The following is a 19459-nucleotide window of genomic DNA, read 5'->3' on the forward strand; positions in this document are numbered from 1 at the left end:
ACAAGGTAGAAACAGCAGTAGAAAAATTCACCAAGAACATCAACAAATAAACAACACCAAAAAAATGATTACAAATATGCAGAAGGGGGAATGTTCAATTTCCCTAATACAAAATGTAAATTAAAATGGAATACCATTGTTTTGCGTATCAAATTAGCATGATAGATTTTTATGATAATACTTAAAAAAAAGATTTTATCCATTCATTTGACAGAGAGAGAGAGAGAGAGAGAACAAGTAGGAGGAGTGGTAGATAGAGGCAGAGGGAGAAGCAGGACTTCCCACTTAGCAGGGAGAGTGTGGGGCTCGATCCCAGGACCCTAGGACTATGACCCGAGCCAAAGGTAGATAGATGCCCTATCAACTGAGCCACCCAGGCATCCCAGATAATATTCATTAAAAAAAAAAAGATTTATTTATTTATCTGAGAGAGAAAGAGAGAGCCAGCGAGTATGAGCGGGGTTGGAGAATGGTCAACAGAGGGAAAGAATCTTAAGTAAACTCCCCACTGAGTGCAGAGCCCAACACCAGGTTCCATCTCATGACTCCCAGTCGAAATGAAGTTTCAGATGCCCAACTGACTGAGCTTCTTGGGCACCCTAATAATATTCACTTTTTACTAAGCTTAGTTTTGGATGCCTGTTCCATTCACCTCCTATTTACAGATAATCCCCTCTCATTGGCAGCCTTTGATCAGCAAGGCACCTGACAGAACCAGAGAATGGGAAGGACGAAAGTTGATTTGTCAAGAGACAATTGCCTTCTCTAAAGGGAGCCAATCCAACATCAGGTTAGCTATTTGTGGTTTCTGTGGTTAAGTTGGAAAAGATGAGTTTGACCTAACCTAGTCCTCTCTCAGGAAATAAAACAGAGGGAAGTCGTCAGTCCAAAGTAACCAAATGAATGGAAACACCATGAAGAATCAAGGATAGGGTCGCAAGTTTGGGAGCATGTACAAACGGGAGTCAGGGAGAAATAAGATCCAGAGGAAGATAGCTGGGAGGGAGCTAGAAAAAAGCAAAGGGATAAACCATGACAGAGGGATTAAGGGGGTCGTTCCAGGATGATGAGCTCCAGCCCTCCATGAGGCTCCTAGTTCATTTTAGCTTTTCTCCAATTTCTTTATCTTTACACTAACCTTCATGTTACTTGAGCTATCTATTTCTAGCAGGTTTCTTTTTCTTAAAACCCATAGAGCTCTGACTAAAGCACAACCCTGGTGAGACAGAAGCAAATGGTTGAAGGCCAACGGCAGACACCTAAAGTAGATCCAGTAATTCCACACCTTGTTCTTGATCTTCAGGACAAAATTATGGAGCTGGATAGAACATAACATTTTTAAAATTGAGATATAATTGAGATATAACACTGTGTCGGTTTAAGGTACACGACATACTGATTCCATACATTTATATTGCAATGATTGCCATTATCAGCTAAGACCTCTATTATGTGTAATTATCATTTCTTCTGGTGGTGGGGACATTAAGATCGAGGCTTGAAGCAAATTTAGCATTGATATACAGTTTTGTGTATTTAATTGTATATTAGATCTCTGGGATTTACTTATCTACTAGTTGCAAGTATGTACCCTTAAACAACATCTCTCCTTTCCACTATTCCCCAGTGTTTGGTAACCACCATTCCATTCCTGGGTTGTTTTGTTTTGAGGGTTTTTGTCGGTTACCTTTCACAGGTAAAGCAGTATTTGTCTTTGTCTGTCTTATCTCACTGGGCATAATGTCTCTAAGCTCTCTACATGTTGTAACTAGCAGGATTTCCTTTTTTCTCATGGCTCAATAGTATGTCATTGTATATATAGGGTATGTATATATCTTCTTTATCCATTCATCTATAGATGGACACTCAAGTTGTTTGCAAATCTTGGCTATTAAGAATAATTCTGCAATGAACATAGGTGTGCAGATATATTTTTGATAACCTGTTTTCATTTCCTTTAGCTATATACCCAGAAGGAGGATTACTGGATTCTATAGTAGTACATTTTTTTCTTTTTTTTTAAAGTAGGCTCCATTCCCAGCGTGGACCCCAATGTGGAGCCTGAATTCACCCCCCTGATATCAAGAATTGAGCTGAGATCAAGAGTTTGCCCATTCTAGAGATCTCACTTAACAGACTGAGCCACCCAGGTGCCCAGGTAGTTCTATTTTTATGTTTAGTAAACATAACATCTTAATGAATGGCCACTACCTGTACTAAGTGCTTAACATACATCGTATCATTTTATTCTCATGACAACTTGAACTTGAAAGTTTCCTGTGGTTATACAAGTATTGAATCATTATGTCATTGTACATCTGAAACTAATGTAATGTTATATGCCACTTATACCTCAGTTTTTAAAATTCTAGTTCTTATTTTAGAAGTGGAGAGACTGAAGCACCAAGAGGTGTGGCAGAGACGGTACTGCTCATAAAAGTTTCTATCTGCTCTCTCACATGTCCCAGCCCATTGTGCTTGGGTGGGGCCAGAAGTGCTGGCAGACTAAGCTGTGCATGACTCTCCAGCTCTTTTCCTTCCTTGCATGGTGCCCCAAAGGGTGGTATCCAGATGGGGTTAATATACAGGGTGGTAGAGCTCCATCAACCTGGTACTTTGAGAGTATTTTAGAGTAGATCCTCCCATGTTCCCCTCACCTCGCCATATTGCATATCAATGCAATGATGACACTGTGGATGAGAAATTAATCTTTGCTATGCTACCAAGATTTTGGTGTTTTGCTGCTTTAACTGTAGCACAACCTGGCTACTACCATATCCAAGTGGATCTACATAACTTATCCAAGGAATCATAGCTGGTACATGGCAAAGTCAGAATTCAAACCCAGCTCCACCTGCATTCTTTTTTAGTAGTTGGGGTAAAAGAGGGGTGGCCTTCTTTTGGGTGGTTCAGTAGGTTAAGCATCCAACTCTTGATTTCAGCTCAGGTCATGATCTCAGGGTCATGGGATGGAGCTGTGTGTTGGGCTCCACACTGGGCATGGAGCCTGCTTAAGATTCTCTCTCTCTTGGGGATCCCTGGGTGGCGCAGCGGTTTGGCGCCTGCCTTTGGCCCAGGGTGCAATCCTGGAGACCCGGGATCGAATCCCACGTCGGGCTCCCGGTGCATGGAGCCTGCTTCTCCCTCTGCCTGTGTCTCTGCCTCTCTCTCTGTGTGTGTGTGACTATCATAAATTAAAAAAAAAAAATTCTCTCTCTCCCTCTGCCCTTCATCACTTGTGTGCACACATGCACTCTCTCTCTCTCAAAAAAAAAAAAAGTTGTGGTAAAAAATAACATAAAATTTACCATTTAAATGATTCTGAGGTGGACAATTCAATGGCATTAAGTACATTCACAGTGTTGTGTAACCATTACCACTGTCCATTTCCAGGACTTTTTCATTACTCCAAACAGAAACCATGTACCCATTAAACAATAACTCCCCATTCCTCTCTCCCTTGGCCACTGGTGACCACTATTCTACTTCCTGTCTCTATCAATTTGCCTATTCTAGAGATCTCGTATAAGTGGAATCCTACAATATTTTTCCTTTTGTGTGTAGCTTCCTTCACTTGGCCTGTTTTCAAGATTCACCCATGTTGTAGCCTGTGTCAGAATTTCCTTCCTTTTTATGGTTGAATGATATGCTATTGTATGTACCACATTTTGTTAATTCCCGCATCTTTTGATGGACATTTGGGTTGTTCTACCTTTTGGCTATATGAGTAATGCTGCTGTATCTGTCTGAATCCCTGCTTTCACTTCTTTTGGGCAAATACCTACAGGTGGAACTAGTAGATCTTATGCTAATTTTATGCTTAACAAAAAAAAAGATTTATTCCTTTTTATCTGAGAGACAGACAGAGAGAGAGAGCACATGAACAGGGAGAGGGGCAGAGGGAGAGAAACAGACTCCCCACTGAGCTCAGAGCCCCATGCAGGGCTCGATCCCATGAGCCCAAGATTATGACTAGAGCTGAAACCAAGAGTCAGACAATTAACTGATTGAGCCACCCAGGTGCCCTATGTTTAACTTTCTGAGAAACTGCCATACTGTTTTCTTTTTCTAAAAATCAGGTTTAGGGGCAGCTTGAGTGGCTCAGTGGTTCGGTGGCTTAGCAGTTTAAATAATAAATAAAACTCAGGTTTAGGGAGCCAGGGTCTTGGGATCCAGCCCCAAATCAGGCTCTCTGCTGAGTGGGCAGTCTGTTTCTCCCTCTCCCTCTGCCCCCACCCCAGCTCTCTATTACTCTATCTCAAATAAATTAATAAAATCTTTTTTTAAGTCAGGTTTATTAAGGAATAATTTACACTCAATAAAATTCATTTTTAAAAAAAGATTTTATTTATTCATGAGAGACACACACACAGAGAGAGAGAGAAGCAGACACAGGAAGAGGGAGAAGCAGGCTCCATACAGGGAGCCCGATGTCGGACTTGATCCCAGGACCCCAGGATCATGCCCTGAGCTGAAGGCCAATGCTCAACCGCTGAGCCACCCAGGCGTCCCAGTAAAATTCAATTTTTAAGTGTACAGTTTTATGATGTTTTTTTCCCAACACATGGATTGTATAACTACCACCACAATCAACATAGAGAATAGTTCCATTATCCTAAAAAGACTCCTTTGTAGTTCATCCCAAATTCATTACATCTGGCAACTGCTGATCTGATTCCTATCCCTATACTTTTGACTTTTCCAGAATGTCATACAATTGGAATCATTGGAGCCTGGCTTCTTTCATTCAGCACAGTTTATTGGAGATTCATCTATGTCAGTGTATCAATAATTTGCTCCTTTTAATAGGTGAGTAGTATTCCATTATGTGGATATATGACATGTATTTATTTATTCACCAGTACATGGACATTTGATTTGTTTTCTGGTTTTGGCAATTATGAATAGTGCTGCTATAGACATTTGCATACAGCTCTCTGTGAGCAAATGTGCTTTGATATCTCCGAATAAATACCTCAGAGTAGAATTTGCGGGTTATATGGTAATGAACGCTTAACTACTTTAAATGACCCATTTTGCAAGAAACTACCAGTTTTGCATTCCCACCAGCATGTATGAGAGTTTCAGTTATTCAGTATCCTCTATAACATTTGGATATTGTCAATTTATTTATTTTTATTTTAGCCATTCTAATAGGTATGTGAGTGCATTACATTATAGTTTTCATTTTTCATATCTCTAAAGGATAATGATGTTGAAATTTTTTCTATATGGTAGCCTCCATATGGTGAAATGTCTATTCAAATCTTTTGTCCATTTTTTAAAAAGATTTTATTTATTTATTAATGAGAGACACAGAGAGAGAGAGAGAGGCAGAGACACAGGCAGAGGGAGAAACAGGCTCCATGCAGGGAGCCCGATGTGGGACTCGATCCTGGGCCCCCAGGACCACGCCCTAGGCTGAAGGCCACTCTAAACTGCTGAGCCACCCAGGCTGCCCTGTCCATTTTTGAGTTGGGTTGTTTTCATATTATTGAATACTGGAGTTCTTTATATATTCTGGATACACATCTTTTATCAATATGTGTTTTGCAAGTATTTTCTCCCATTCTGTATCTTTTCGTTTTCATAACTGTCTCTTCAAGAGCAGAAGTTTTCATTTAAGTCTAATTTATCATTTTTTAAATTTTATGGTTCATGTGTTTGTGTTAAGTACAGAGCCTGATGTGGGGCCATCCCAGGACCCTGAGATCATGACCTGAGCCAAAACCAAGAGTTAGTTGCTTCACCCACTTTTTGTTTCTCATTTACAAAATTTTGCCTAACCTTAAGTCACAAATATTTGTCCTCTCTTTTATTCCAGAAGGCCTATAGTTTTAGGTTTACATTTAGGTCTATTATTTCTTTCTTTTTTTTTAACATATAGTTTGGATTTTTAAAAAATATTTTGTTTATTTGAAGGAGAGAGAGAGAGAGAAAGAGAGAGAGAGAAAGCATGAACAAGGGGAGGGGCAGAGAGAGAAGCAGACTCTCTGTTGAGAGGGAGCCAGATGTGGAACTGGATCCCAGAACCCTGAGAACATGACCTGAGCTGAAAGCAGATGTTTAAACAACTGAGCCTCCCAGCAGGCGCCCTTGTCTATGATTTATTTCAAGTTCATTTTCGTATATGGCACAAGATATGTATCAAGATCCTTTTTTTTTGCATATTGATATCCAATTGTTCCAGCACCATTTAATAAAATCAACCTATTCTTTTTTTTTAAGATTTTCTTTATTCATTCATGAGAGACACACAGAGAGAGGAAGAGACATAGGCAGAGGGAGAAGGAGGCTCCTTGCAGGGAGCCTGATGTGGGACTCGACCCTGGGACTCTGGAACCACGCCCAGAACCGAAGGTGCTCAACCGCTGAGCCAGCCAGGCATCCCAAAATCAACCTATTCTTAACTTCCATATTATATTATATACAAAAGTTCTTTTACTCATTTGTACCAAAATCTGGTGAGGCTTGTGGATATACGGTGATACACTTGTACTATTGTTTGTAGTTCATGAAGTACTTCTGGTTATATAATCTCATTTTGATCCATAGTCAACCCTATGAGGTAGCAATAACAATATTGTTCCTCCTATTTACAGTAAAGAGACCCAGAGGAGATGAGTGTTTGGTCAAGATGACAAAGCTTTTGGTGCTATGTTCAATACATTACTGGCAATCAATAAACACTGAACTGCCTTTTCCAAGATCTAAGGTATTCCCATAGATCTGCCCAGCACTCAGGAGCACTAGCAGCAAAAGTCAATAGTCACTGCTTAATTTTGAGTTTATTGGTCCTTGAAAACTGGAAAGACTAAGAGATTTGGTTTAAGGATGGTTGTTTGGATTACCCATAAGAAGAGGTCACATATCTCACATATCCCTACTATATTGACTGGCCATAGGGATGCAAACTTTATTCAATAAAAATACAATTAGAAATCTTTTCTTTAGGAACACCTGGGTGGCTCAGTGGTTGAGCACCTGCCTTTGGCTCAGGGCATGATCCCACAGTCCTGGGATCGAGTCCCACATCAGGCTGCCTGCATAGAGCCTGAATCTCCCTCTGCCTACATCTCTGCTTCTCTGGGTCTCTCATGAATAAATAAATAAAAGTCTAAAAAAAAAAATCTTTTCTTTAGAATATTACTGAGCTTCAGCAAGAAAAAAAATCAGTTACCAAATAGTCCAAATATCAACGCAATAAACTGATTTGGCTTATGGTTTTGGTCATTTCTTCAGCCCATTAAGACATCCCTCTTTCTTTGGGAAGCATATTCATCCATCACATCATTGGCATGGGCTCTTAGGAGCCATTTTGCTACCACCTGATTCTGCCTCCTTGGCCATGCATGGCTGTTTGTACCAGAGGTGGACACATCACCCAGGGTGGTGATTAGATTGTTTCTTTGGGGAATTTAGGATTAAACTGAAAAACAGATCATCAGTCTGCAGTTGGCTGGCATTTAACCTTTGAACTGGGAGATACACAGCAGCTATATTCTGCTTATCAAGTGAATCAGAAGAGAAATAAAAGCAGATATGCAGAGAGAAAAATAAACACAGAAAAAAAGAATGAAGTAGGGAGGAAGACATAGGAACTCAATTGCTTTACTGTTTCTGGTTTCGAACATTTCAGTGGTCTCACTGCACACCTGTCCTTTAGTGTGTGAAATCGCCTCTCCATCCTTTAAACTTTGCCCCTTTTTTCTTAAGCTACTTATAATCAAAGACTCCTAACTAATACAATAGAAGTAAATTGAGTTATCATGGAGTAGAAAGACATGACCTTGAACTGTTTTATAGGGATTTAAAAGTAAAGTCGCCCGGGTGGCTCAGCGGTTTAGTGCCGCCTTCGGCCCCGCCCATGATCCTGGAGACTCGGGATCGAGTCCCTACATGGAGCCTGCTTCTCCTTCTGCCTGTGTCTCTGCCTCTCTATCTCTCGGTCTCTGTGTGTCTCTCATAAATAAATAAATAAAATCTTAAAAAAAAAAAAGTAAAGCTGACTTTTGGGCAATAGGTGCTGTAAGTAGAAGACAAAATTTCCTTCGCCTTTTATTCTAAAATAAATTGCTCGAAAGGTTTGGGCCGAGTGAACATCAGCTTGTACAATGAGACAAGAGAGTATTATCCAGGTTGAACTATCATTTGTTTCCAACCGGGAAGGAGCAGGGAGGAGGAGCAAGAGAAAAAGTAAGGCGGGAGGGAGGTCAATAGTAGAGGAAGAAAATAAAAGTCAGACATGGTATTGTGCCCAGAAAATGTGTATACATTTACATTTGGAGACCCCTTTACTTCGGGATAAAAAATGATGATCAATTACCAAGTATTATTTTGTAAATTAGATGCCCTCTGTGAAATTAGCTTTCTGACATATTTCCAGCCATTTTTCCAAAGCAGCCTCTGTGAAATCCTCTTTCTTTACAGCAGAGTTAAATACTGTGGCCTCATGTTCTCCTTGCCCAGAATCTCAGGGTTGGGTTTTTGTTTTTGTTTTTGTTTTTGTTTTTGTTTTTTGCCATGTTCCTGACTTTGTCATTAACTTTGATGAACAAAATGAATGATGCAAAGAAGCAAGTGGGACAATGGGGCTGATTCATGGTTTGGGAAAACAGTGAATTGTCACAGAGCAAACACTGGCCCTCCTTTTTGCTGGGGACACTGCAATGTTTGGCTGAAAGCATCTTGTTTGGATTCCTTCCAACCAGTGGATAAGCATCTAAATGACAGGTGCAATATGCAGTTCCCAGGGTTCCCAGAGTCCCCAGGGACACTTAAAACAATCCTGAGATACCCTGGCAAAGCTTGTGATCTTTGTAAAACGACAGAGAGAAGTTATTCAAATAGCTCTTAATTTCATTAAGGAGTCTCATTGTAAGGTCCCAGAACAGGCATTTATTTTTATGTCAGGATTATCTTGAGTTTTATATTTGCATCCACTCCTGGTAACTTAGCTGGGATGTCAGGTGCTAAGCTTACATTTGAATTGATGTTTTGACTTGGACTTCAAAAATAATTTACCTTTAGAAGACTAAATTTGACCAAAATTAATTTGATGGATAATTTAGAGGTACCTATATATATTTATATTGGTATCATATTGATATGCTGTTTTGTGATATTTTTCATTGAGCAGCATGATATAAAAATATGAAATTGTCAACAAATTTTAATCTACAATATACTAATGGATGTATTGTGTGCAACTGTATGAATGAATCATCATTTATTTAAATAGTCCCTTCTTGGACATTTAGGTTGTTTTCATTTTTTCATAGCTATAATCCATGCTTCAGTAAAAATTATGGTAGCTAAATCTTTGCATATTTCCTTATTTCCCTTGGAAAGAAATCTTCAATTTTGATTGCTCAATCAGAAGTATTGCATATTTTTTTACTGTTTTTGATTCAAAATGAAAAATTGCTTTCCAGAATACAATATATACATAGTCCGGTATAGAGTATTTTCCTTCACACACACCCAGCTCTCCAGTCTAAACTTTACTTACTTAAGGGGTACCTGATTGGCTCAGTTGGAAGAGCATGCAACTCTTGATCTCAGGGGTTGTGAGTTCCAGCCCCACGTTAGGTGTAGTGATTACTTAAATAAATAAAACTTAAAAAAAAAAAAAACCACCCAAGCTTGACATAGTTTAATTTTGTTGTTTTATTCCTCAGGTAAGTGATCATACAATCTATAGATCATGACTTTTTTTTTTTTTTTTTTTAACAAAGGCACACTGCTACATGCAGCACATCATTTGGATATGTCTGGAGTCTTGGAAGCTTGACTATTCTACATTCTCCTACAAATGGACCTTACAAGCTTATTTGGAGATTCTAGCAGAGGAGTGTAGCTACTCCCATACCCTAGACTGATGAATGGTTCTCCTTTATTGGGGAAGGTCGTCTTCTTCAACCAAGTCCACAACTTTGGGAGAGATACACATGGAACCATGGGGGAGGAGGGAACTTCCACCTAGCCAGCCATTATCAACTGAATTGACCCTGGCAATCCATGGGGTGACAGATGTCTCAGCCAGATCGCCTTCATATCTATGACTTTTTTTCTTTTATCAACCAGATGGTCAAAAGTTGCAAGATATCATAATATATCTTTGTTGTTAAGAATATGCATAGATGGATTCTTTCAAACTTTTTAAGTTGGTATTTTTGAAGGATAATTTGAGAGTATCTGTGAAAAATCTTAAATTGCATATCTTTTGACCTAGTAATTTCTATTCTTTTTTTAAGATTTTATTTATTCATGAGAGACACACAGAGAGAGAGAAAGAGAAAGAGAGAGGCAGAGACACAGGCAGAGGGAGAAGCAGGCTCCATGCAGGGAGCCCAACGTGGGACTCGATCTTGGGGCTCTAGGGTCAGGCCCTGGGCTGAAGGTGGCACTAAACCTCTGAGCTACCCGGGCTGCCCAGTAATTTCAATTCTTAAAGACCATCTTTCACAAGTGAACAAAGATGTATGTATAAAGGTATTCATTGAAGCATTTTTTAAAATAGTAAAACAAGGGATCCCTGGATGGCTTACTGGTTTAGCGCCTGCCTTTGGTCCAGGGTGCAATCCTGGAGTCTCGGGATCGAGGCCCACGTTGGGCTCCCGACATGGAGCCTGTTCCTCCCTCTGCCTCTCTCTCTCTCTCTTTCTCTCTCTCTGTCTCTCTCTATGTCTATCATGAATAAATAAATAAGATCTTTAAAAATTTATTAAAAATAGTAAAACAATTAAAATTAATCAGTAGGATACAGTTAGTTAAATTATACTACATTTATACTATGAAATACTGAGCAGCCATTGACAATAAGGTAGATTGCTAGTAGCAACCTGGAACTCTGTCCATGCTATTTTGCTTGGAATTCTGTCCATGCTATTTTGCTAAGTTTAGAAAATATGTTGCAGAATAATATAGTATGATCTCAATTTTATTTTTTAAAATCCATATATAAGGGCTCATGGGTGTCTCAGTAACATATCTGGCTCTTGGTTTCAGCTCAGGTCAAGATCTCAGGGTTGTGAAATCAAGCCCACTTCAGCTGCACACTCAGTGCAGATTCTGCTTGAGATTCTTTCTCTCTCTCCCTCTGTTCCTGCTTACACTTGTGCTCTCTCTCTCAAATAAATAAACAAAATCTTTAAAATTCATGTATCTACACTCAGAAATATACATAGAAAAGGGTCTATTGAAGATGGTTAGTTACCTCTGAGAAATAGAATTAATAGAATAATGGAACATATTTACTTTATGTTTTTTTGTTGCCTTAATATTTTAGTGGGCATTTATTCTTCTAAGCATTGTCGCCTTTTCCTGGGTTTTTATACATTTTATTTCTTTTTCCTATTGCATTAGTTTAGAATTTTAAGAACAATTTAACTACACGTAAAAGGTGATACTCTTACCTTGTTCCTGATTTCTGTGGTAATGTCTTTAATATTTTGAAATTAATATTGGCTGTTGGTTTCTGACATTCTTTATCATGCTAAGAAAGTACGCTGTTATTCTTTTTTAAATATTTTTTTGAGGGGTGCTTGGGTGGCTCTGTCAGTTAAGCACCATTTGCTTTCAGCTCAGGTCATGATCCCAGGGTCTTAGGATCAAGTCCCACTTATGGCTCCCTCTCCCTCTGCTCCTTCCCCTGCTCATGTACATGTACTCTCTCTTTCTCTCAAATAAATAAATAAAATCTTTAAAACAAAAAATTTAAATGTATTTATTTGAGAGAGAGTGAGCATGAGAGAGAGAGAGAATGAGCAGGGGGGAGGGATAGAGGGAAAAGCAGACTCCTCACTGAGCAGGGAGCCCAATGTGGGACTCATGGGATCATGACCTGAGCCAAAGGCAGACACTTAACTAACTAAGCCACCTGGGCACCCAGTACCCTGCTATTTTTAATTATTAATACTATTCTTAATTCTTAATACTATTCTTAATTCTTAATGCTATTCTTAATTCAAGTAGGAGATTTTACCTGGCTAGTTTGTTGAATTTTTTAAAGCCTTTTTTGGTCATACATCAGGGTGATCATATAGTTTTTCCCTTAATTAAAACAGTATTATGAATTATATTAATACTTTTTCAAATATCAAACAATTCTATAGTTCCTAGAATAAATATTTCTTGGTCATAGTGTTATTATTTTAATGTACTTAAAATTTTTGATATGCTAATATTTTTATTGTGGTAAAAAACACATAACATAACCATTTTCAAGTACACAGTTCAGAAGTGTTGAGTATATTCATGTTGCTGCAATATAGATTTCCAGATCTTCAGAACTTTTTCATCTTGCAAAACTGATACACCCATTAAAGAATTATTCTTCTTTTTTCCTTCTCCTCAGTCCCTGGTAACTACATTTCTACTTTCTGTTTTTACAAATGTGACTACTTTAGATAGCACATGTAAGTGGAATTGTACAGTATTTGTATTCTTGTGATTGGTTTACTTTACTTAGCACAAAGTTCTTAAGGTTCATCCATGTTGTAGTATGTGACAGGATTTCCTTCCTTTTTTAAGCCTGAATAATATGCCCTTGTATGTATATATTACATTTTCTTTATTCATCCATACATCCATGGACATTTGGGTTGCTTCTACCTGTTGGCTATTGTGAGTAGGCTGCTATGAACATAGCACATATCTCTCTTCAAGGCCCTGCTTTCAGTTATTTTGGATACCCAAAAGTAGAATGCCTGGATCATATAGAAGGCCTATTTTTAATTTTTTAAGGAACTACCACACTATTTTCCACAGTGTTTGCACATTTTATGACCCCTCACCAACAGGACGTAGGGTTCCAGTTTCCAGTTTCTCCACATTCTTGCAACACTTATTATTTACTCTCTTTTTGATAGTAGCCATGCTAATAAATGAGATGTTATTTCATTGTGGTTTTGATTTACTTTTCTCTCATGATTAGTTATGTTGACTGTCTTTTATATGCTTCTTTATAGAAATAGAAAAATTCATCCTAAAATTCATGTGGCATCTTAAGGAACCCCAAGTAGCCAAAAAAGAAGAGCAAAGTTAGAGGACTCGCATTTCATAATGTCAAAATTTACTACAAAGCCATAGTAATCAAAACCCTGTGAAACTAAAAAACAAACAAACAAACAAACAAAAACCCTGTGTAACTAGCATAAGGACAGACACATGGATCAATGAAACAGAAGAAAGAACCCATAAATAAACCTTTGCATGTATGATCAGTTGCTCTTCAGTGTGGGTGCTAAGATCCTGCAATGTGGAAAGGACAGTCTTTTCAACAAAAGGTGCTGGGAAAACTGGATTTCCATGTGTAAAAGAATTAAATTGCACCTTTAGCTTACACTGTAAAAATCAACTCAAAATAGATCAAAGACCATTTTGGATTGGAACTTAGTAAATTATAAGTGCAATATCCCTGATAGGGTTATTTGAATTGTTTATTTCACATTGTGTGAATTGGAATAGTTTCTGCTTAAAAAAAAAAAAAAAGGAATTGTTTCTGCTTTTAGAGGAACTGGTCCATTTCATCTAAGATGTCAAATTTCTGTGTGTAGAGTCTTTCATAATATTCCCTTATCATCTCTTTGATGTCTGCAGAGTCTATAATTATATGCCCTTTTTCATTCCTGATATTTGTAAATTGCGTCTTCTCACTTTGTTGTAATTTTAAAAAAATAGCAAATAGATTTCAGGAACATATAAAAAAATTATACATCACGACCAGGTGGGATTTTTACCAGGGATGCAAGGCTATCTCAATATATGAAATTAATGTAATCTACTATATTAACAGGTTAAAGAAGAAAAAAATCACATGATCATAACAAATGCTGTAGAAAAATCATCTGGAAAAAATCTAATAGTCTTTCATGACAAAAAATCACGAAAATAGGAATAGAGGAGAACTTCCTCAGTTTGACAAAGAACATCTGCAGAAAGCCTGAATGCTTTCCTCCAAAGGCTGGGAACAAGTCAAGGATGTCTAGTCTTTTTTTTTTTTTTTTTTTTTTTTAATTTTTATTTATTTATGATAGTCACAGAGAGAGAGAGAGAGGCAGAGACACAGGCAGAGGGAGAAGCAGGCTCCATGCACCGGGAGCCCGATGTGGGATTCGATCCTGGGTCTCCAGGATCGCGCCCTGGGCCAAAGGCAGGCGCCAAACCGCTGCGCCACCCAGGGATCCCAGGATGTCTAGTCTTATTACTCTTAATCAACATAGTTCTGTAAGTGCAATAGGCACGAAAATGAAGTAGAAGGCATAAAATCGTAAAGGAAGAAATAAAAATGTCCCTCTTTCATATAACATAACTGTCTGCATAGAAAATCCTAAGGCATCTCCAAAGAAGTATCCAAACTAATCAGTGACTTTAGCAAAGTTTAAAGATAAAAGATAAGCATACAGAAATCAGTTGGATTTACGTACGCTAGCAATGAACAGTAGTCACCAAAATTAAAAATATAGTGCATTTATAATCACTCAAAAGATGTGAATTACCTAGGTGTAAATTTGACAAAATGTGTATAGGACTTATATACTGAAAACTGAAAACTGCTGATGGAAAAAGAGCATAAAGAAAAGGATAGACATACAGTGTTCACGAACTGGAAGACTCAACATAGTAAAGATGTCAATTTCTCCAAATTCATATACAGGTTTAATGCAACTACTATTAAAATCCCATCAATCTTTTTGTAGATACAGATAAGATTTTTCTACAATTTATATGGAAAGACAAAGGAACTAGAGGAGCTAAAGCAATCTTGAAAAAGTAGAATAAAGTAGGAGGAATCATTTGTTTCAATGTTAATTTTTATCACATAGTTGTATTAATCAAGACTATGTAGTACTGATGGACTGGTGAAGAGGTAGACATGTAGCTCAATGCGACAGAATAAAGAATCAAGAAATAGACCCACAAAAAGAAAGAAAGAAAGAAAGAAAGAAAGCCCACACAAATAGGCCTTTTTTTTTTTTTGTTGTTAAGATTTATTTATGATAGACATACAGAGAGAGGCAGAGACACAGGAGGAGGGAGAAGCAGGCTCCATGCCGGGAGCCCGACATGCGACTCGAGTCCAGGACTCCAGGATCGCGCCCTGGGCCAAAGGCAGGCGCTAAAGGGAACAAGAGCAGACCATGTCCGAGGACGACAGGGGGCAGCTCCGCGGGACGACATGGCAGGGGATAGCGCCCTGGGCCAAAGGCAGGCGCTAAACCATCCCATTTCAATAAATGGGCCTGGAGCAACTGGACATCCATAGTCAAAAAAGAAGAATAGTGCATCACCCTAATGCTCACACCTTGTATAAAAATAAACTTGAAATGGATTACAGACTAAAATATAAAACTCTAGTAATTTCAGAAAAAGAAACAACAAAGGAGAAAATCTTTGCAATCAAGGTCTAGGCGAAGTCTTAAGCTTAACACCAAATAACACAGTTTATAAAAGGGAAAGTTGATAAACTGTACCTCATCAAAATTAAAATCTTTTTCTCTGTGAAAGACTCTGTTAAGAGCATGAAAAGACAAGCAACAAATTTTGAGAAAGTGTTTGCATACCACATATCCAACAAAGGACTAGTATGTAGAATATATAAAGAAGTTTTAAATTTAATGGTAAAAAACAAACCAATAGAAAGTGGGCCAAAGGCATGAAGAACCAATTTACTGAGAGGGTATACAGATGGCAAATAAGCACCAGAAAAGGTGGTCAGCATCATTAGACATCAGGTAATTGCAAATTAAAATCACATTGAGATATCACTATAAATTCATTAAAAAATGGCCAAAATAAAAACTAGTGACAACATCAAATGCTGGCAAGGATTTAGAGAAACTGGATTACTCATATATTACTAGTAAGAACGTAAAATAGTAGAACCACTCTGGAAAATAGTCTGGTATGGGTTTTTGTGTGTGTGTGTGTGTGTGTGTTTTTTAATTAAACATGCAACTATCATGTGACCCAGCAATTGTAGTCCTGGACATTTATCCCAGAGAAATAAAAACTTAATGAAAATTAAGAAATGAAAATGTTCACACAGAATCATTTACACAATTTCAGCTGCTTAACTCATAAAAGCACCAAACTGGAAACACCAGATGCTCATTCACAGGTGAGTTGTTAAACTGTGTTACATCCATACCTTGGAGTAACACTTAGCAATAAAAAGGAATGAACTAGGAATATGCACAGCAGTCTAGATCAAGCTCCAGAGAATTATGCTGAGTGAAACAAAAGCCAATCTCAAAAAAATGGGCTTACATACTATTTAATTCCATTTATAAAACATTCTTGATAAAATTCTAGAAATAAAGAACAGATGAGTGATTGTCAGGGATTATGAGGGGGATAGAGTGGGAGGGAACTAGGTGTGGCTATAAAAGGGCAATAGGAGGGATTCTTCTGCAGATGGAAATGTCCTGTATCTTTATTGTATCAATGTCAATATCCTGCTTGTGGTATTGTACTATAGTTTTGCAAGATGTTACCACTGAGGTAGGATATAAGGGATCTGTATTATTTTTTACAACTGTGTGTCCAACTATAATTATTTCAAAATAAAAAGTTTAATTAAAAACATGAAAATAATAAAGAACTGTCCCATCCAAAATGGCAATAGTGCCCTGTGAGAAACACTAATACAAAAAAAAAAAAAAAAAAAAAAAGGTGAAACAAACTCCAATTTTATGAGGTAGAAGTTTGGAACAAAATTTTTTTTTACTTTTATTTTTTTAAGTATTTTTTTTAATTTATTTATTCAGAGAGAGAGAGAGAGACTGAGAGGCAGAGACACAGGCAGAGGGAGAAGTGGGCTCCATGCAGGGAGCCTGATGCGGGACTCGATCCTGGGTCTCCAGGATCAGACCCCGGGCTGCAGGCGGCGCTAAACCACTGCACCACCGGGGGTGCCCACATGCTTTTATTTTGTATTCATTTTAAGATTTTATTTTTAAGTAATTTCTGTACCCAATACGGGGCTCAAATTTACAACCCCAAGATCAAGAATGGCATGCTGCACTGACTGAGCCAGCCAGATGCCCCAAAATTTTACATGCTTATAAATATAGATGTGTCAAAAGTGATTGTAAGAAAAAGAATATTGCTTTGTTTATCTAAGTACTGTGTACTGGAGTCCAGGAAGAGATAAATTCTGGATATGCAGGCATATCTATTTATCTTTAAAAGAAGGATTGAGTTAGTATATTATTTTTTTCCACACCTGTATATTAATTTTTTTAATGAAGAAATGAATGTAGTATGAGTTGTGAATGCTGTTAAAAATGCACAGTAAGGATCCCTGGGTGGCGCAGCGGTTTGGCGCCTGCCTTTGGCCCAGGGCGCGATCCTGGAGTCCTGGAATCGAGTCCCACGTCAGGCTCCTGGTGCATGGAGCCTGCTTCTCCCTATGTCTCTGCCTCTCTCTCTCTCTGTGTGTGTGTAACTATCATAAATTAAAAAAAATTAAAAAAAAATGCACAGCAAGATGAGGGACACCTGGGTAGCTCAGCAGGTTGGGTGTCTGCCTTTGGTTCAGGGCATGGTCCCAGAGTCTCCCGAAGTCCCACATCCGGCTCCCTGCAGGGAGCCTGCTTCTCCTGCCTTGTCTCTGCCTCCCTCCCTGTGTCTCTCATGAATAAATAAATAAAATCTTTTTTAAAAAATGTACAGCAAGATGATATAAACTTCCTTCTGTTGGTGTAGTATGATGGAGGGGGTGTCAGTTTGTGTCCCCAGAACCCTACTTCAGATAGGGAAGCTCTATTTTTTGTTTATTTTTTTATATACGGACATTCTGTATAACATTTTGTTTGAAAAAATAAGCTTTGGAGAAAAATAAAGTACAAAAACCATGATTTAGGGTATGTCTTGATATAACTTAGCATTAGTGGTTTTTCTGGACCATCATTTGGAGACCCAAAATTCAGTCCTTCCTTTCTCTATATAGTCAATAGGGGAAGGAGAGACAGTAGAAATAGTAACTGAGAGTGAAAAAGTGTACTCTTTAAGAGAGTCAGGAAAGTTCTTTTTAGAAGATGAAAGCTGTTGGTTTATGGCCTTACACAAAGACAGTATAAGCAGCCCCATAGCCAACAGGACCATCTAGCTATCAACATATTCAAAACCTTCCAGTCCAAATTATCTTTCCACTCTTACAGCCCGTATATTTTTCCCTTCTTCCCTCTCCAACTCTCTATCTACTTTCCAGCCCTCTCTCACATACATAGGAACCGTTTCTTTTTCCCAGAACTTGCCTTCCACACCTATAACTCCATATCTTTGTTCAAGCCATTCTTTCCACCTAGATTCCTTTCCTCCAGATCAGTACTGTCCAGTATGGTAGCCACCAGCCACGTGGTATATTATGTGAAAGTTCACATTTTACTAGAACTTGAACTGTGGCTAGTGTGGATTGAGATATGTTATAGATGTAAAATAAACACCAGATTTCAAAGAGTATGTAAAAAGATACAACTAATTTCACGTCTTTTCACTTTTGAAAATGTGACTACCACAAAGTTTAAGATTACACGTATAGTTTGTATTATATGTCTGTTGGACAGCGCTGCCTAGATCCAAGAAGTTTTGAGCATTGTATATTGACTTTAAGGACACGATACCTAAGAATTTGCAAATTCAAGTTCTTTAATAAGAATTATATCAACTTCAGTGAATTTTTAGGGAAAATGTATTTATCAGAACAATCTCTATTTAACTAGTTTAATTATTTGATCAATTCTCTAATTAGCAGTTAAACCATTTTCTAGTTTTTCTATTTTCATTTTTATTTTAATGAAATTATTTTCATTGGCATCAGTTCTTTCCTCTAATATTTTTACAAATGAAATTTGACTTATCAGGGTTCTTGTAACTCCTTTTAAAATGCTTTTTTCTTTTTAAAATTTTCTATTACTGTGAGTATCCTTTTGTGGTCATGATTTTGATCATAGCAATTTTCCTAGGAAAAATTTTATAGGTAAAAAAATACTATTTATTTGCGAAAAAGAGAGAGAGGATTCGTGCACTAGCATGAGCAGGGGAGGGGCAAAGAGAGAATCTCCAGCAGACTCCCCACAGAGTACAGAGCCTGACTCAGAGCTCAATATCAGGACCCTAAGATCATGACCCTGAGATCATGACCTGAGCCAAAATGAAGAGACTACCATTCAACCGAGTCACCCAGATGCCCCTACTGTGTGCCCCTTTAGCCATTGCCACTTACATGCTGTGCAAATCATTTCTACTAGTAATATTAATTTTAATCGCATAAAAGACCAATTGTTTATATTAATTTTTAAATTTATGCCTGAAAAGTTGTGGGCAGACCTCAAATAATCTAGGTTAGTTCTTTTGCCCAAGACTGCTTAACTGTATTGCTGTCCAATTTCTCTATAACTTTTGATCATCTTTGCCTTTGGTGAGGCAAAGATCAAAGAACAGGGTCAAAAAA

At 37.9% G+C, this 19459-nt stretch overlaps 1 long non-coding RNA gene across 1 annotated transcript; it reads left to right on the forward strand.

Annotated features, from left to right (window-relative positions):
* Positions 1-682: 682 nt before the first annotated feature.
* On the forward strand, positions 683-10620 carry LOC119873435. Its single transcript, XR_005364070.1, has 3 exons — positions 683-790; positions 4706-4809; positions 9738-10620. It is a non-coding gene; the product is annotated as an uncharacterized LOC119873435 (long non-coding RNA).
* The last annotated feature ends 8839 nt before the right edge of the window (positions 10621-19459 follow it).

This window comes from Canis lupus, chromosome 9, assembly GCF_011100685.1.
Source record: "Canis lupus familiaris isolate Mischka breed German Shepherd chromosome 9, alternate assembly UU_Cfam_GSD_1.0, whole genome shotgun sequence".
Lineage (NCBI taxonomy): Eukaryota > Metazoa > Chordata > Mammalia > Carnivora > Canidae > Canis > Canis lupus.